Source organism: Pan paniscus, chromosome 16 (genome assembly GCF_029289425.2).
Source record: "Pan paniscus chromosome 16, NHGRI_mPanPan1-v2.0_pri, whole genome shotgun sequence".
Classification (NCBI taxonomy): Eukaryota; Metazoa; Chordata; class Mammalia; order Primates; family Hominidae; genus Pan; species Pan paniscus.
The window spans coordinates 84,273,267-84,291,056 of NC_073265.2; positions in this window are offsets into that span (position 1 = coordinate 84,273,267).

Here is a 17,790-nt window from a genome sequence, read left to right on the forward strand (position 1 = left end):
AATGAAGTTTGCTGACAGTCTATCATTTAGAGGTAGTTAAGCTGCATTACTGGATGTCAAGTTCAGTGTTCTCTTTGCTTCCATTTTGATTCTCCTCCTACAAAATTATTGCTTTGAATACAGGGAGCTGGCCTTTTCCTTCTTTCTTGTCCCAGTGCAGGAAGATGGAATTAATCCTGTTACATGAAATTACAACTATAAGTTCAAAGATCTTAATTCAAAATGTCCCTGTCTTGATTATGGGATAGTCTCTCAGTGGTTTCTTGTTGCATTTTTTTTTTTCATTTGTAAAATGGTACTAATGCCTCTTACCTACAATATGGACAAAATGAAAATAAATGAGCAAAATGTGTGCTTTAATTTAAAATTGCCTTTAACTATTCTGCCAAACCAGTGGAAGCTTCGGATTGATGTTTTACCCAGGCCAATCATCAGTAAAAATAACAGGATGCTGTATAACGTGGTATGTAAGTGGAGCGGACCCAGGAGTCTGATTGACTGGGTCCATGCTGTGCCCTCATGAGATTTTACACATGCCATTAACCTCTCTGTGCCTCAGTTTTCTTATTTATAAAATGAGGTTGTCATCATAATTCTTAACTCTCAAGGTTATCGTAAGGTGTAAAGATAATCTAGGTAATTGTTGTTGCATGGATTAGTAATACTCATTAAGCACACTTAAGCACTCAATAATATTAGCGATTTTTTATCATTTTTCTTGATAAATTTCACCTATCTACTTGTTCTACTAGAAGTTTGTGAAATCAAAACATGTAGAAATAGGTAAGTAGCCCCTAGAGCATGAAAACATTTGTGCTGTTGTTAATACTAAACGGAGAACACAGATGTACAAGTGAAACACGGTGTCTGCTCTAACCTGAGTTTCTACTGACTCAATAAGTGAATTCATTAATTCAGCCTCTAATTTTGAATTCTATGTGAGCCTGTAGAATTTCATGGGACTATGCCCCACCATTTTTTTCTTTTCTTTTTTTCCATGATGGGCAACAAATCAGGACAAATGTAGTAGGTGTCAGAAATAATTTACCTAAATGCGTGTAATCTATTTAGACAAATGTATGAGAAACATATCTCTTCTTTTTTTTCCACATGGAAGGACCATCATCAAGTCCTACTTCTTTCCAGCTGGAAGGGCTCACAAACTGCTAGCTTTGCAGGCTCAGCTTGGCATCTCCACTTCCAGGCCAGCTAGTAGTCACTGAACATAAATGTAATGAGAGGAAAAGGTGGAGCACAGAGGAAGGGGCCTGTGTGCACGGTGAGAAGGAAGAGACAGGCAGAGGGAAGCAAAGAGAATAATGAGCCTTAATTCCTTTGGCATTGAAGTACCTGCTAAAGGCACAGGGCATGTGCAGCTGATGGCTCCCCTTCCAGAGGCAGGATGTGTCATTTCCCCTGCCCTGAATCCAAGCAGTCTCCAGGTACCCAATAAACTAGAAAGTCCCACCTGTACCTCTAGGACCCTGCAGGATTCTGCATGTCGTGGGAGGTCAGAAGGCAAGATTTCACTCTGAAGCAGTCAACCGGGAAAGTTAAACATCTCTGATCATGTAAAAGGGGGAATTGATGTGCTTACTGCCTACCGCCTGAGCTGGTGTGCCTCAAGTGAACTACATGCGGAAGAGGAGACAAAGCCTTCGGTACATATAGAATTATAGACATAAAGATACAGAGACAGACATAAATATATTATCTATCTATCTATCTATCTATCTATCTTAGTTTGCCTGTTGCCTGTTCATCCATCCATCCATCCATCCGTCCGTCCGTCCATCCGTCCGTCCATCATTTCTCTTCCTCTTTCTTTGCACCACTGTGAAGCAAAGATCTTTTTAGTCTCAGGTTTAGCCGGCTCATCACAACCAGCTAGCTTGGCCCGCCCATCCACCCTGGACTCTCATTTCCTTTCCAGACAGCTTTGGATCTTTAAGAATGAGTGTGTTTTCTAGGCCTTGCTTTTCGCCTGTTCAGTGAGTGCCGGTGGAAGGGCTGGCATGACAACCCCTTGAGGCTGAGTCTTGTTGATTAGGGGATGGATTCTGAGCAAGCAGCTGTACTTGCACGCCCCCCTCAGTGACCCTTGCCAGTCTCCCTCACCCACGACCTGGAGGAACTGTCTCCTGGGGAAGCAAGGTCAGGCTCGGTGTCCATCAGGCTGTGCTTCTACGAGCTGTGTGATGGAGCATTTTCTGATGTTGACACCCATGCAGGGTGAGCTGGATGGAGGCTGATTTCTGGTTTCACACTGAGCTGTCATCCAAAAGGCCTGCTGCTTATCCTGCCTTCACAATCCTTCCAAGGCCCTGCTGACATTGTCAGCCTGCTTCTCTGGCCGCTGCCATAACTTAGAAACCGGGGGCACTTTTGTTCAGGCTAACGTCTGGAACATTTTCTGAACCAAAATATAGGTATATGAGTATTTCTTTTCTAATGTATAATTTTCCCGAAGTTTTCCTGTTGTAACATGCATTTCTTTCGCTGCCCCTTGTACTCATTTTGAAGTTAAAATAAAACATAATAATTAAATGGACTGGAACACTTTAAATGATTTGATTGGCAGGCAAAATGACTGTGTTTAAGAAGCAACTGGGAAAACTTTACTTTCTCTTTATATTGTACTCATCCAGCTCAGTTTTGCAGGCTCAGTCATGTGGGTTTCTATAGTGGCAGATAGTCCAAATAATTCCACTCTAAGGCAAATAACATCGTAAGACATGGTCATACCACTGACATTTGAAGCTAAAATGCAAGAGTTGGTGGTCTTTTGAGTACCTAGGTATTTTCCAAATATTGATTATTTAATGAGAATCTTTTGCCACAAATATATACTTTTTAATGTAGTGCTTTCTGAATTGATTTATCTAGTCAGAAGTTGTGCAAATATCAAATCCCCAAGTTATCTTGATGGGGCCAAAATAATACCATATTTGAAACTAGGATTATCCTTAAAAATCCATGCAATATAATGACTTTTAACAGCAAAGTATTAATATGAAAATAATGTCGGCCAGGTGCAGTGGCTCACACCTGTAATCCCAGCACTTTGGGAGGCTGAGGCGGGTGGATCACGAGGCCAGGAGTTCAAGACCAGCCTGGCCAACATAGCAAAACCCCGTCTTTACTAAAAATACAAAAATTAGCCGGGTGCAGTGGCATGTGCCTGTAGTCCTGGCTACTTGACAGGCTGAGGCAGGAGAATTGCTCGAACTTGGGAGGTGGAGGTTGCAGTGAGCCGAGATCATACCATTGCACTCCAGCTTGGGTGACAGGGAGACTCCATCTCAAAAAAAGAAGAAGAAAAAAAAAGTCATACTAGTTTTTTGAGTGCAGAGTATATGTGGATTATTTAGTAGATCATTATCTTTATCAGGTAGAAAAATGCCATGTTTATAGGCTGAGTTCAGATCTAGTTGGGTCAGCTAAGAAAGGAAATCTAATAGCCATCTTTCCTTAGTTCCTTAAGTCTCTTCTCAGTCCCTGAGGTCAATTACACCCTTGCCTTCATTCTGCCCCTGGCCAAATGATCAGGGATATTGGGCCTTTTCTGCCCAATTGTACCAGTGTCATCCTTCTTCAAGCTTCCCCTAAACTAGCCTAACCACCTTGCAGCAGGAAAGTCCTGGACTCCCCACCCCCAGGGTTTTAAATGAATCCCTGAGCTGTAAATCCCACAAAATAATTGTGATCTTTTATCCCTCTTTTTCCTGTCCTTTATTAGCTCCAGATCCAATCAGAACCTCTTTCAACCATTATTCAGACCTCTACAAGACAATATCCCTCTCACAATTGCTTGTCAATTACCCATTAAAATATGATGTTGACACCCAAGCAGGGCGAGCTGGTTGGAGGCTGGTATAGATACACAAAGACTTTACATGCATAGTCTGCTTACCACAAAAGCCTTACTGCAGAGATGGGGACTGGGATGTGTGTATGGTTTGACCCTCCCTGAAAAATGCCCCAGCCTGTTACTCATTGCAGGGATTAACATTTTGTGTGGTGTGAATCAGTTACATTGGTTTACTTACTAAAAGGTCTTTGACTTAAATAGCCATGTGTAAATATACTTTTTCACATGCACCTGAAACGTACAATTTCATGAGATAGATGATGCTGTTGTAACTATCACCTTTTTCCAGATGATAAAACTGAAGCAGAGAGAATTAGTGACTTTTCCAAGATTATGTTGAAAGTGACTGCCTGAGTCAAAGCTAGAGTCCAAGAACAATTTATGCTTTCATTATGACTTTTGAAAAATTATAATCTAAAAGAGCAAAGTGGCTCAGCAATATCTCAATGCTATCTTTGCTACTTACTTTGGTAAGTAGAAGGCATACCAAAAGCAAATAATTCTTTGCTTCCCGGGTGTAGTAGCAAAACTGAACAATTGTAAATCCATTGCTGTACTGTAAATTCATAGTCTCATTTAGACCTCTTGTTATAAGTAAAAGGAGTATTTCCCTCTAATTTGTGAATGCGGTAAGTTCAGAGAGGTTAAGAAGTCACCAAATGTCACACAGCAAGCAAGTTGTGGATGAAGCTGGAATTTACAGTTAGCCTATCTTTTGCTCTACTCTATTTATATTACTATGGAATATAAATACACAAAACTCTAAGTGTAGTTCAATAGGCTATGGGATGGACTAACCTCATCCATTAATTCTGTCCCAATATTAATTATGACACGTTCTTTATCACTGATAGGCTGCCCCAAGGTGTAAAAAGGGACATTCATCACAAGGCACACTGTATGATAAAGTAGATGTTCAAGCCTACTGAATAACACCCTTCTGAATAACACACCCAATATTAAGCTGTACAAATCAGAAAATATCATAGATTTGTTCTTTATATTCCACTTGTTTTATATATATATATATATATATATATATATATATATATATATATATATATATATTGCAGTGGTGGGATCTTGCTTACTGCAAGCTCCACCTCAGAGTTTCACGCCATTCTCCTGCTTCAGCCTCCCGAGTAGCTGGGAGTACAGGCACCCGCCACCACACCTGGTGAATTTTTTGTATTTTTAGTAGAGATGGGGTATCACCGTGTTAGCCAGGATGGTCTCCATCTCCTGACCTCGTGATCCGCCCACCTTGGCCTCCCAAAGTGCTGGGATTACAGGCGTTAGCCACCACTCCCAGCCCCATTTGTTATATTTTTAACATTTCTGCTCCTTTAAAATGTATTTATATGTTATTAATATAAAATTCAAAATGTCAAAACTGCCACCCATTCTGTCCTCAAGTTATTCAGTTTTCCTTTCTCGAGGGAACCAGTGCCACCAGGTTATTGTGTATTATTCCAGAGATATTGTATGCATATGCAAGCAACAATATGTAAATATAGTGTGTCATTGCCCTGGTGCTTGCTTGGAGATCACTCCATAACAATGCATGAATGAGCCACTCCATTCATTTTAGCAGCTGCTTTGTATTACACTGTTTCCTTCTACCTTGACTTACTGAACCAGATCTCTTTTGATAGGCATTTGTTTCAAGTAATTTGCTATATCATAATAGGTAGCAGTGAACATTCTTATACATACTTCTTTGCACACACGTCAGTGTGCATGATAAATTTCCAAAAGTGAAATTGCTGGGTTATAGACCATGTATTTTAAAATTGTAAATAGACGTTGCTAAAACTATCTACTCCCATCCTCAACATGAAGTGATGGTAAATGTTTTGACTTTGATCATCTAAAAGATGGAAAATGGTATTGTGATTTTAATTTTTATTTGTTTTAATAGGAGGGAGAGAAAATATTTTTAAAATGTGATGTATTCAAATATAAAATATTGTTTTATATTTCTTTTTTCTGTTAATTCTGATTATATCCTTTATACATTTTTCTACAGCCTTGATGGCCGTTTTCTTATTGGTTTGTAGGAATATTTTCTGTATTAATGAAATCATTGCTTTGCCAAATGCATCTCAAATACTTTTTCCGGTTTGTAGTTTGGCTTTCCTTTTGCTGTTTTGGTTGTGTAATCTTTAGATACATATCACTAATCCTCAGACATTATGTTTTATTATTCTCATGTATGGGTGGGGAAACTGCAGATCAGAAAGGGTGAAAGTCTTTCTCAATATTGCCCAGGTAGCAAATGCGGGAAGAAGAGCACCGATCTGACTCAGAAGCCAACGTTCTTTCCACCATACCATATCGCCTCTCTAGAGGACAGTCTCCTCTTCACTATGTCATGAGGCTGAGCAAATCCTCCAGGTCCATATGTACTTAACTGGTGTGAATCGTGTGGTTTAGCAGCCCTCACTGATTAAATGAGTGGCACATTTCCATTTCATTTGCAGGACAGTGGCACATGTAAGTGCAGAGCCCCAGTATGTGTTCCCTTGGCCACTCTTCCACACGAGTTCCCATTTCCAGCTTTTGCACTGCTGGATGGTTTTCCCCTGTCCCCATCATCCTTGTCCCCGCTCTAAGTTCTTTTCCTCCGGAAATCTTCGCTAACTGCACCAAAAGAAACAAGTCTTTGTTCTTCCCCCACTATGGCACTAGTTCTACTATGCCTGGGGTGATACCGTTCTATCCCAACTAGCCTCCAGAGGTAGAGACTGTGTCATGGCCATCACTGTATCCCCATCACTTGGACCAAAGCCTGTCAGATGCTGGACACTCTTTGCATCCTCGGAAAATGAATGAGTAGATGAATATATCACATGAAGACTAAGAGCTGGGTTTCAATCCAGCTCCCTCATTTACCAGGAAGGTGATCATGGTGTGTCCGGACTTGGTTCCTTCTTGTGGGTTCGTGGTCTCACTGACTTCAGGAATGAAGCCATGGACCTTCACGGTGAGTACTACAGCTCTTAGAGGTGGCGTGGACCCAAAGAGTGAGCAGCAGCAAGATTTATTGTGGAGAGTGAAAGAACAAAGCTTCCACAGCATGCTAAGACACCTGACCAGCTTTTATTCCCTTATTTGTCCCCACCCATGTCCTGCTGATTGGCCTATTTTACAGGGTGCTGACTGGTCCATTTTGCAGAGTGCTGATTGGTGCATTTTACAAACCTCTAGCTAGCTACAGAGTACTGATTGGTGCATTTCACAATCCTAGCTACAGAGTGCTGATTGGGGCATTTTACAATCCTCTTGTAAGACAGAAAACTTCTCCAAGTCCCCACCCACCCCAGAAGTCCAGCTGGCTTCCCTTTCAATGGACCAAGTTACTTAAGTTGGCTAAACTTCACACTCTTCATTGGCAACATGATTTTTTTTGTTGTTGTTGTTTTGAGTTGCAGTCTCCCTCTCTTGCCCAGGTTGGAGTGCAGTGTGATCCCGGCTCACTGAAAACCCCGCCTTCTGGGTTCAAGCAATTCTCCCGCCTCAGCCTCCTGAGTAGCTGAGACTACAGATGCATGCCACCATGCCTGCTACTTTTTGTATTTTTAGTAGAGATGGGGTTTAACCATGTTGGCCAGGATGGTCTCAAACTCCTGACCTCATGATCCGCCTGCCTCGGCCTCCCAAATTCCCAAATTGCTGGGATTACAGGCGTGAGCCACCACGCTCGGCCAGCAACATGATTTTTAAAAATACACTACTTGCTTCATAGGCTGAACGTATGGAATATATTAGACAATCTTTGCTAAATATCTGTGATTATACTGAGTTGAATGATTATTTTCTTAGCCTGAAAGATCTCAAGAATGAGAGTCAGAAGACCAATGTTCTAAAGCTTTGCCCCAAATTGGCTTTAGGAATTCACTTCTCGGGACCTTCTCTGCAACGTGGAGACTGTTCAACTTGCTGGGGAAAATTCTCAAGTCAGTGAATTAGCTGCAGTGCGGCTTGACATACACTGAGCTCCGTCTGCTCTGTTTCACTAGTCGGTGGTTTCTAAATGACTGGAACACATAATAGCCTGATACATAGTCCAAGTTCACTACATCATAATAATATGATTTAAATATATAAGAATATATGTATGTATTATTGCTAACCCAATAAATTATTAAAACAATACTTTTAATGTATATTATATCCTATTTATATCTACGATCTCCTAATACGCATGATGATACTATAATGTAGAGAGAATCTGCTTGTTAAATATGCAGATTTCCAGGCTCTCTTTGGGTTGTCATGATTTTGCTGATGTAGGGTATAGGCTCAGAAGTCTACGTTTTAAATCAGCACTCCACCTGCTTTTCTGGCTTAGAGCAGTTTGAGAACCACTGCTTTGGTTAGAGTGTTTCTCTATGCTTTTGATGCATGGATAATCTCCCCCCACCCCTATATTTTGGAAATCTAGAGAGAACATGATGCTTTTGACTATCCAGGGCTTTCTGCATTCCTAGAAAACAGCTAGCAGGAAATTGCAACATTTTACATGATCTATTGCCTCTGCAGACCTGGCATGAAAGGTGCACTTTATGGGATGGGGTGGGCAAACGTGGGAGAGTTCCTTTTCATCCGATCTGAACCGTCAGGACATGTCAAATGAAGCTAATATAAATGTCAGCGTGCAGCTTTCGGTTGTGAAATCTGAGTTCGTTGTAATGCAGTTCATTTTCCTTCTTCCAGCTCTGTGGATGCTATCAGCTGATGTGTCTGACAAGCATTTCCTATGCCAAAATAAAAGCCATCTCAGCAGTTCTCCTGAGTGAGTCTCCCTGCGTGTGTATGCACGTGTGCCTGTGAAACTCACGTCACATTCTCTTTATGGCTGCAATGAGCTAGTCTCCGTGGGCCTCCCAAAACACCAAGCTGGAAGCCCCGGAGCTGTCTCCAGGAGCCATCACACCAGTTCATAATGACCGCTAGAGTATGGAGTTATATAGACATCCAGGGGAGTAATTAATTATGGGGAACGTGAAGTCCCTCTAGGAATAGACTGAAGATTTAACACCTCCCAGGTGAATTCTGTGCCATTAGAGTGAGGAGGCAGCTCTGTTGGCTCAAGGTAACACAGAGCCTGTTCTACATAACAATGGCCCACAAGGTGCACCTGATTAAACCAGCTCTGCTCTGGGGATGCCCTTGTCAGCCATGGGTTACCTTTCACTGGAGAGGTGCCAGATTGCCAGGCAGGTCAACCGTTAGCTGAGTTTTTAAATTTCTCACTTGTTTTATTATTTCTTTTTTCTATGTTATGCTTTTCATATTACCTTGGTGGTTTCCCAGAAAAAAATAAACCTCTGAGCCCATCTCAACGGCAAGTGACAATGATTCCCCATGCTTTTCACAGGACTCAGCATGTACACTTAACTTGGCTTGTCAAATTCCCATCTAAATATTTTCAAACAGTGACAACTAGGAGTGACTGAGGAGAACATCCTTTGAATCTGCCATATTGCTGTTATTTCTAACGCAGCTGCTTTCATCCAAACGGAAGGTTGATCCATTCTGTGGGAAGTTAGGGCAATTCCCCAAGCCTTCCTTGCAGTTCAGATCAACCTATTAATGTGCTTAATGATTCTAAGTCAGAAATGGTGTCATCGAAATATTTATTCTTATTCTGTGTCTTCTCACACTGATAGACACATGCAAATGACAGATTAGCAGAGGAAAAAAGGGAAAAGGAAGGAAGGGAGGGAGGGAGGAAGGAAGGAAGGAGAAGGGAAAGGAGGGAGGAAGGAAGGAAGGGAGGAAGGGAAGGATGAAGGAAGGAGGGGAGGGAGGGAGGAGGGAAGGGAGGGAAGAACACAGGCAGGCAAAAATGACATAAATCCTACAGTATGTAAATTTCAGTAGGGTTATTTATGAGACTTGCAAATGCTAAAAATTTACTTGAGTTGTTATCTGTTAATAAAACTAATAGAAATAATAACTTTAAAAAAGCCTCTTGTTGTCAACATGGCTAAATTAAAAGTCCTTGGAAGCAAAACCTGGATAAGTTTGACAACAAACTTAACATCTTGTATGATTTTTGTGAAGGCAAAGGTAGTTCTCTATTTGAGAATTGTTGAGGAATTAATCACATATGGGGATGAACACACACATGCACACACAGACACATTTCCCTCCTTGCCTGACGTTTATTTCTTGCCTCCCTCCTACCAACATGGTCCTTCAGCACCTCCTCAAAATCAAATCCTGCTGATTGAAAGGTGATGACAGTCAGGTGGGTGCGGGAACCCCGTGCGTTATTGATGGTTCGTGTCAAGCTGCAGAGCAGCAGACAGAACAAAAAGGCCAAATCACCCTGTTCCCAGACCTCCCACACCCATAGGTGCTGGGGAAGCACACTTCTTTCATTGTTCAATGTGCTTTTGAAAGTGCAGTGCATTCCAACAGGCAAGGGTAGGCACGTGAAGAATTCTTGTGACTCAATACTTGAGAGAGGGAGAAACATGAGACCTTTTTGTCTTTGGATGTTATGAAGAAGATGGGATTGGGGATGGTGGGTCATGTTTGTGTGTATGCTGTTTCAGGGCTGCAGCTTGGGAGAAATTATGGCTGTTTTACACCATCACCCTGAAGTTCTACCTTAAGTTTCTGACCGCCCCTCCTATTCTACCCACTGGCCTCTCTTCCTGCTCTAAATCTACCAATTATTTTCTTTAAGTGTCAGCAGTACACCAGACACAAGGAGATATAACCTTCCCTCAAGTTGATGCTGTTAAACCATTACATACTTGAAACTGAAGTCGCAGTTGTCAATTGCAACTTCAGTCACTAATAACTACTTCAGAAGTGCGAGTGGTGTCTGGGCTCTTAATGCTGTGGCCCAGGGCTCCAGAAATGTCTTTACAGGTCATTTAGATCCATCCATCTGATCTGTAGCAAGATCAGTCAATCTTTCAGCCGAATGCTTCCCTCTCTCTTCCCCTTGCTGCCAGGTTCCTTTATTTGTTCTCCCAGGGCCATATTGGGGGATGATCTTAGGCAGCCATATCGACCACTTAGCTTGTAAAAACTTTGAGCTTAGGGCATCACCACATGCTTGGATCCTGAATTCTGTCCCTTGCCTGTGAGGATTGTTTTTCTTTCTTTTTTCTCTTCTGTGTTTTCATTGGGCTCTTATTTAAAAAGCCTTTTAACCAGCCCTGCATGCATAACATAGCAAATAAAAAATGGACCCAGCTCTCAATTGACACAAAAACTGTAGATGGTCTTGATTTGGGATGTTTATGGTCTTATTGGAACTGTGGTTTTACAGAGCCCCATCCTTTGTCTTGTTGATGTTAGCGGCTTTTAAAATTTGTTTTGAAAGTTTAAATAGGCTTTGTAGATGAGGTTAACCTTGATTTTTATTTCAGAGTGTAACTCATAATAATAATACCACTTACAAGTTATTGCATATTGCTTTGCAATTGTTATATTGCTTAATGCACACACACACATACACACACACACAAATATGTTCTATATGATGTCCATTTTACAGATGTGGTAGCAGAGTGCTTATGTAACTTTCCTGATATCACTCCGCTCGGATCGGAAAAAATGAGAATCTGAACCCTGTCCTAGACACAGAAACCCACACTCAATCATGACCCAGTATTTCTCCTCTGATAAGAAACAATCATCAATACTGTATGAACTGAAATGTCGTTACACTTATATATGAAATTGCTATGGCAAAGCTACTGCAACTCTGAGACACGGATAAGCCCCATCTTGAGAGTCCGTAAGCACCACTCTGCCATCCAATGCAAATGCAGATAATACATTAGAATCTTAGGATGAATTTTTAATATGATACGGTGCCTGCCAAAAAGTAAGTGGATTGGAGAAGCAGACAGGGACCAAGAGTATTGATAAAGAAAGGTGCCCTTATGTCTGTCTGTCTAATTTCTTCTTTCTGCCTTCTCACCTTCTTAAAAGTCTCCCTGCCTCACTGCCCTCTATAGAATTGTTGTTATCAAAGGGCAAAGCTCTGATCGTATTTAGGGAAAATTCCTTTTCCTTTTAATGTAAGAGTAATGATGTCAGTGCCAGTACTCAGGCTCTGTTCCAAAGCAGGTAATTATGCTCTGCCTTCTTCAATTCCCTCTGCAGTTTCTGTGGAATCTATTTTTCCTCTCCTTCCTGTCCTAGACAGTTGTGCCACGTTGCTGGGCTGCCGTTCAACACCTGCTTCCCCAAAGAAGTACGCTTTAAAAGTGATTGAAATTATTTCTCTTTCATGACTATTTTGCTGAAAGGAACCTAATGAATGGCAGGTGCAGGGGTGCTCCTTTGATTTGGGTCAGGGGACACCTTGCAGTTAGTCCAGGGTCACTTGAGTTCCTTGCCTGGAACAAAGTACACAAACGTCCCTTCAAAGAAAATGAGGCTTTATATTGGACAGGATGATTGACTGGCCCCCCACTGGCATGGGTCAAGGCAGGCACTGACCTCCTCAGCTGATGGGCTTCTCCTAAATGCCTTTGAGATGACATCCTGTGCTTCTCTTGTAGAGAGTCCTCCCAAGCCCACTGGGGGCCAGGCCCAACTCCAGTCTTACTGACCTCAAACAGATCAGGCCTTGGGCCTCCTGACTCTGTTTCCAAGGTCTCACTCTCTCACATTTGATCTCTCCTTTCTTGGCAGAAGCACCCAAAGAAGAGAGGTTTATTTACAATTCCTTTTCCATAATCACTTCTTACTACTCCTTTGGGACACAATCTTTGCGGAATGACAGCATACCCAGAATGCCCCTTAAACGTTCTCATTGAACCTTCTCATTCCAAGGGGCCCTGGCTGGGACCAGCCATCTCATATTTCCGATACTCATTTTTTTCCACATCCCCTTTCCAATTTCTCAGAATTTCTAGGTGGTATATGTTGATCTTGGTACATTCACTTTCACCTCACTGATATCAAAATTGCCAAATACTGCTGGCCCTAACCCTTTATTATATGTTTACTATTAAATAGTACAATTAAGCTCTGATAAGAAGCCTTGGATTAAAAGCAAATTTAATACAGGTTTTATGCAGGGAAATTCAATTCCTCATTCAGAAACAAGAGCCCAAGAGTGGGGGAAGAAAAGAAAGATCTTCTGTAATAGATGCAAATAGCAAGCTAACATGCAGTTCTTTAGTTTTATATACTAAGAAAAACAAAGTCCAGTTATACCATTTAAAAATTGTAACTTACTCCTCAAAATTTTTTATCAGCATGAAAGCAGGCTTGGCTAAGAAACAGGTATTCAGTAATAATTGCAATTTTAAAAATATGCTTTACAAATTTATTTTTCAGATATATTTTATGTCCAAAACAAGGCAAAACAAAAGCAAGTCACAGGAGGGCCTCTGTTGGCTAGGAGAGCAAACAATTTTGTCAATGGAATAATAATCTTCTGTACCAGTGATTTGGCCAATAGATTTTCTGAAATCACCTCGGCTAGCTCAAAAGGGAAAATGATAACCTTAAAATATATTAATAAATGAAGATACCTCAAATGCAAGCTTTATCTCATTAGTTAACACGACTGAGTACATTGCCTTACTAACTCCAGTCCCTTCCCAACAGAGAAGGTAGATTCACTTAGTTGGTTCAAGCTGCTATAACAGAAATACCATAAACTGGGTGACTTATAAACAACAGAAATTTATTTTTCAGTTCTAAAGGTTGAGAAGTACAAGGTCAAAGAACCTACAGATTCAGTGTCTGGTGTGGGCTCCTTTTCTGGTTCAGGGGTCATGTTCTCACTGTGTCCTCTTATGATGGCAGAGAGGTGATGAGTGACCTCTCAGGGACCCCTTTATTTTACTGGGTTGTTTTTTTTTTTTTTGAGATGGAATCTCGTTCTGTCACATAGGCTGGAGTGCAGTGGCATGATTTCGGCTCACTGCAACCTCCGCCTCCTAGGTTCAAGTGATTCTCCTACCTCAGCCTCCTGAGTGGCTGGGACTACAGGCATGCACCACCACACCTGGCTAATTTTTGCATTTTTAATAGAGATGGGGTTTTGCCATGTTGGTCAGGCTGATCTCGATCTCCTGACCTCAGGCAATCCACCTGCCTCGGCCTCCCAAAGTGCTGGGATTACAGGCGTGAGCCACCCCTCCTGGCCTGGAACCCCTTTTATAAGGGCGCTAATCCCATCCTGAGCACCCCACCTTTATAACCTAACCACCTTCCAAAAGGTCTTACCTCCTAACACCATCACCTTGGGGGTTAGCTTTTCAACATATAAATGTTGTGCAGACACAGACATTCAGCCTATAGCAGAGGATATAGAGCAACTGCCAAAACAGGCAACACACCAGCCACTTTCGTGAACATGGAATCAAGAAAAAAAAAATCATCCCTGTAATTTAAGTCATAGCAGTTTTGACATAGTGCTACTTAAAATTGGTTGATAAAAAGGGTGATGCGATAAATCTGTGCATTCTTTTCAAGCATGCGTTGAGAGACTGAAAGCTCTTCCCCTCAAAAACTTCAGCCATTTAATTCTTTAAAGTTGTTTTTACATGAATTAGAGGGTTTGGTAGATGCAATGTCAGTTACAAAACCACACTCTTGTCTCCATCTAATTTTGTCTTAGCAGCTCTTTTAAACTGCTAAATCTGGTTTTAAAGTATGATGATTTTGTTTTCTGATGGTGTTAAACAGCTGCTGCTTTTCTGATGAGAAGCCCATTTTCCATTTTATATATGCAAGATGTTGGCTACATCAGGCCCAGTGAAGCAGGCAGCTGAGAAGCCTCTTGCTGCAAGAAGCAGTTAAAAAAAAAAAAAGGGCAAAGGGCCTTTCTCCAGGCAGCTGTCTCTTAGGATGGGGAATGGAGAGGAGACCACAGCAAAACAAAGCTTCGCACATGTAGTCAGGGCCATGAACCAGCCTCTCATTAAGAAACAGTGTAGTAACTCCAGGGAGGATGAATCACCAGTAAACATCACAATACACATGAATTTTTGGTCCCTGAATAGAGAGGCAAAATAGTCAACTTAGAAAAAAATCCAGCTTGTCCTTGGGGAACACTAGTGTTTGTGCACCTATGCAGTTTTTTGAACTCCTATGAAATCTCAGAATGACCCTTCCAGCATGGGTCTGCATGGTGTTAAAAATGAGGAACTCGGAGTTTCTGATTTCTTTTTAGAAACCAGGTGAGGCCACCCAGGCCTGCATGCCTGTGAGGCTGCAGCTGAGTGAGGCCAGGCTTCTGGGTGGAACTGTTCTTCAGCTCACTGCTGTCCTGATGGGACTTGCCTCATTCCTAGACAGTCCAGGCAGGGCTTCCACAAGATACTGGCTTTGTCACACCGGAAGTAGGGGAACAAAGTTCACACAGGGCTCACCGGTGTGCACTGCCTCACCCCTGGCTCTCTGGAGACCCTCCACCTGGAGCTAAATAGCGGTGTCCATGGCACTGATAGGACTTCCATGGCACTGATAGGAGCTAAAGAGCGCTGTCCATGGCACTGATAGGACTTTTTTCAAGCAACCATGAAACACTAAGAGTAGGGATTAAGAAAGAAGGGGAAATATGGAGAGGGCACTGTCAGGCCTCTGAGCCCAAGCTAAGCCATCATATCCCCTGTGACCTGCAGGTACACATCCAGATGGCCGGTTCCTGCCTTAACTGATGACATTCCACCACAAAAGAAGTGAAAATGGCCTGTTCCTGCCTTAACTGATGACATTATCTTGTGAGATTCCTTCTCCTGGCTCATCCTGGCTCAAAAGCTCCCCTGCTGAGCACCTTGTGACTCCCCACTCCTGCCCGCCAGAGAACAACCCCCCTTTGACTGTAATTTTCCTTTATCTACCCAAATCTTATAAAACGGCCCCACCCTTATCTCCCTTCGCTGACTCTCTTTTCGGACTCAGCCTGCCTGCACCCAGGTGAAATAAACAGCTTTATTGCTCACACAAAGCCTGTTTGGTGGTCTCTTCAAATGGATGCGAGTGAAATTTGGTGCTGTGACACGGATCGGGGGACCTCCCTTGGGAGATCAATCCCCTGTCCTCCTGCTCCTTGCTCCGTGAGAAAGGTCAACCTACGACCTCAGGTCCTCAGACCGACCAGCTCAAGGAACATCTCATCAATTTCAAATCCGGTAAGCAGCCTCTTTTCACACTCTTCTCCAACCTCCCTCACTATACCTCAACCTCTTTCTCCTTTCAATCTTGGTGCCACACTTCAATCTCTCCCTTCTCTTAATTTCAATTCCTTTCATTTTCTGTTAGAGACAAAGGAGACACATTTTATCCATGGATCCAAAACTCTGGCGCCGGTCACGGACTGGGAAGGCAGCCTTCCCTTGGTGTTTAATCATTGCAGGGATGCCTCTCTGATTATTCACCCACGTTTCAGAGGTCTCAGACCACGCAGGGACGACTGCCTTGGTCCTTCACCCTTAGTGACAAGTCCCGCTTTTCTGGGGGAGGGGCAAGTACCCCAACCCCTTCTCTCCATGTCTCTACCCCTTCTCCACTTTTCTGGGGGAGGGGCAAGAACCCCTCAACTCCTTCTCCTTCACCCTTAGCGGCAAGTCCCGCTTTTCTAGGGGGCAAGAATCCCCAATCCCTTATTTCTGTGCCCCGACCTCTTATCTCTGCACCCCGATCCCTTATTTCCATGCTCCGACCTCATATCTCTGTGCCCCAATCCCTTATTTCCATGCCTCAACCTCGTATCTCTGTGACCCGAACCCTTTCCCATTTTTCTGGAAGGTAAGAACCCCTGTACCGCTTCCCTCTGTGTCTCTACTCTCCCTTTTCTTTAAACTTGCCTCCTTTACTGTAGGCAACCTTCCACCCTCCATTCCTCCTTCTTCTCCCTTAGCCTGTGTTCTTAGGAACATAAAACCTCTTCAACTCTCACCTGACTTAAAACGTAAATGCCTTATTTTCTTCTACACTGCCGCTTGACCCCAATAGAAACTCGACAGTGGTTCTAAATGGCCAGAAAATGGCACTTGTGATTTCTCCATCCTACAAGACCTAAATAATTTTTGTCAAAAAATAGGCAAATGGTCTGAGGTGCCTGACATCCAGGCATTCTTTTACACATCGGTCCTTCCCTAGTTTCTGTGCCCAGTGCAACTCGTCCCAAATATTCCTTCTTTCCCTCCTGCCTGTCCCCTCAGTCCCAACCCCAAGTGTCGCTGAGTCTTTCTAATCTTCCTTTTCTACAGACCCATCTGACCTCTCCCCAGGCTGCTCCTAGCCAGGCCAAACTAGGTCCCAATTCTTCCTCAGCCTCCGCTCCTCCACCCTACAATCTTTTTATCACCTCTCCTCCTCACACCGAGTCCAGTTTACAGTTTCATTCCGTGAGTAGCCCTCCCCCACTTGCCCAGCAATTTCCTCTTAAAAAGGTGGCTGAAGCAAAGGCATAGTCAAGGTTAATGCTCCTTTTTCTTTATCAGACCTCTCCCAAATCAGTGAGCGTTTAGGCTCTTTCATCAAATATGAAAAACCCAGCCCAGTTCATAGCTCGTTCGGCAGCAACCCTGAGACGCTTTACAGCCCTAGACCCTAAAATGTCAGAAGGCCATCTTATTCTCAATATACATTTTGTTACCCAATCTGCTCCCGGCATTAAATAAAACTCCAAAAATTAAATTCCGGCCCTCAAACCCCACAACAGGACTTAATTAACCTCGCCTTCAAGGTGTACAATAATGGAGTAGAGGCAGCCAAGTAGCAACATATTTCTGAGTTGCAATTCTTTGCCTCCACTGTGAGACAAACCCCAGCCACATCTCCAGCACACAAGAACTCCAAACACCTGAACCGCAGCCGCCAGGGGTTCCTCCAGAATCTCCTCCCCCAGGAGCTTGCTACAAGTGCCAGAAATCTGGCCACTGGGCCAAGGAATGCCCACAGCCCAGGATCCCTCC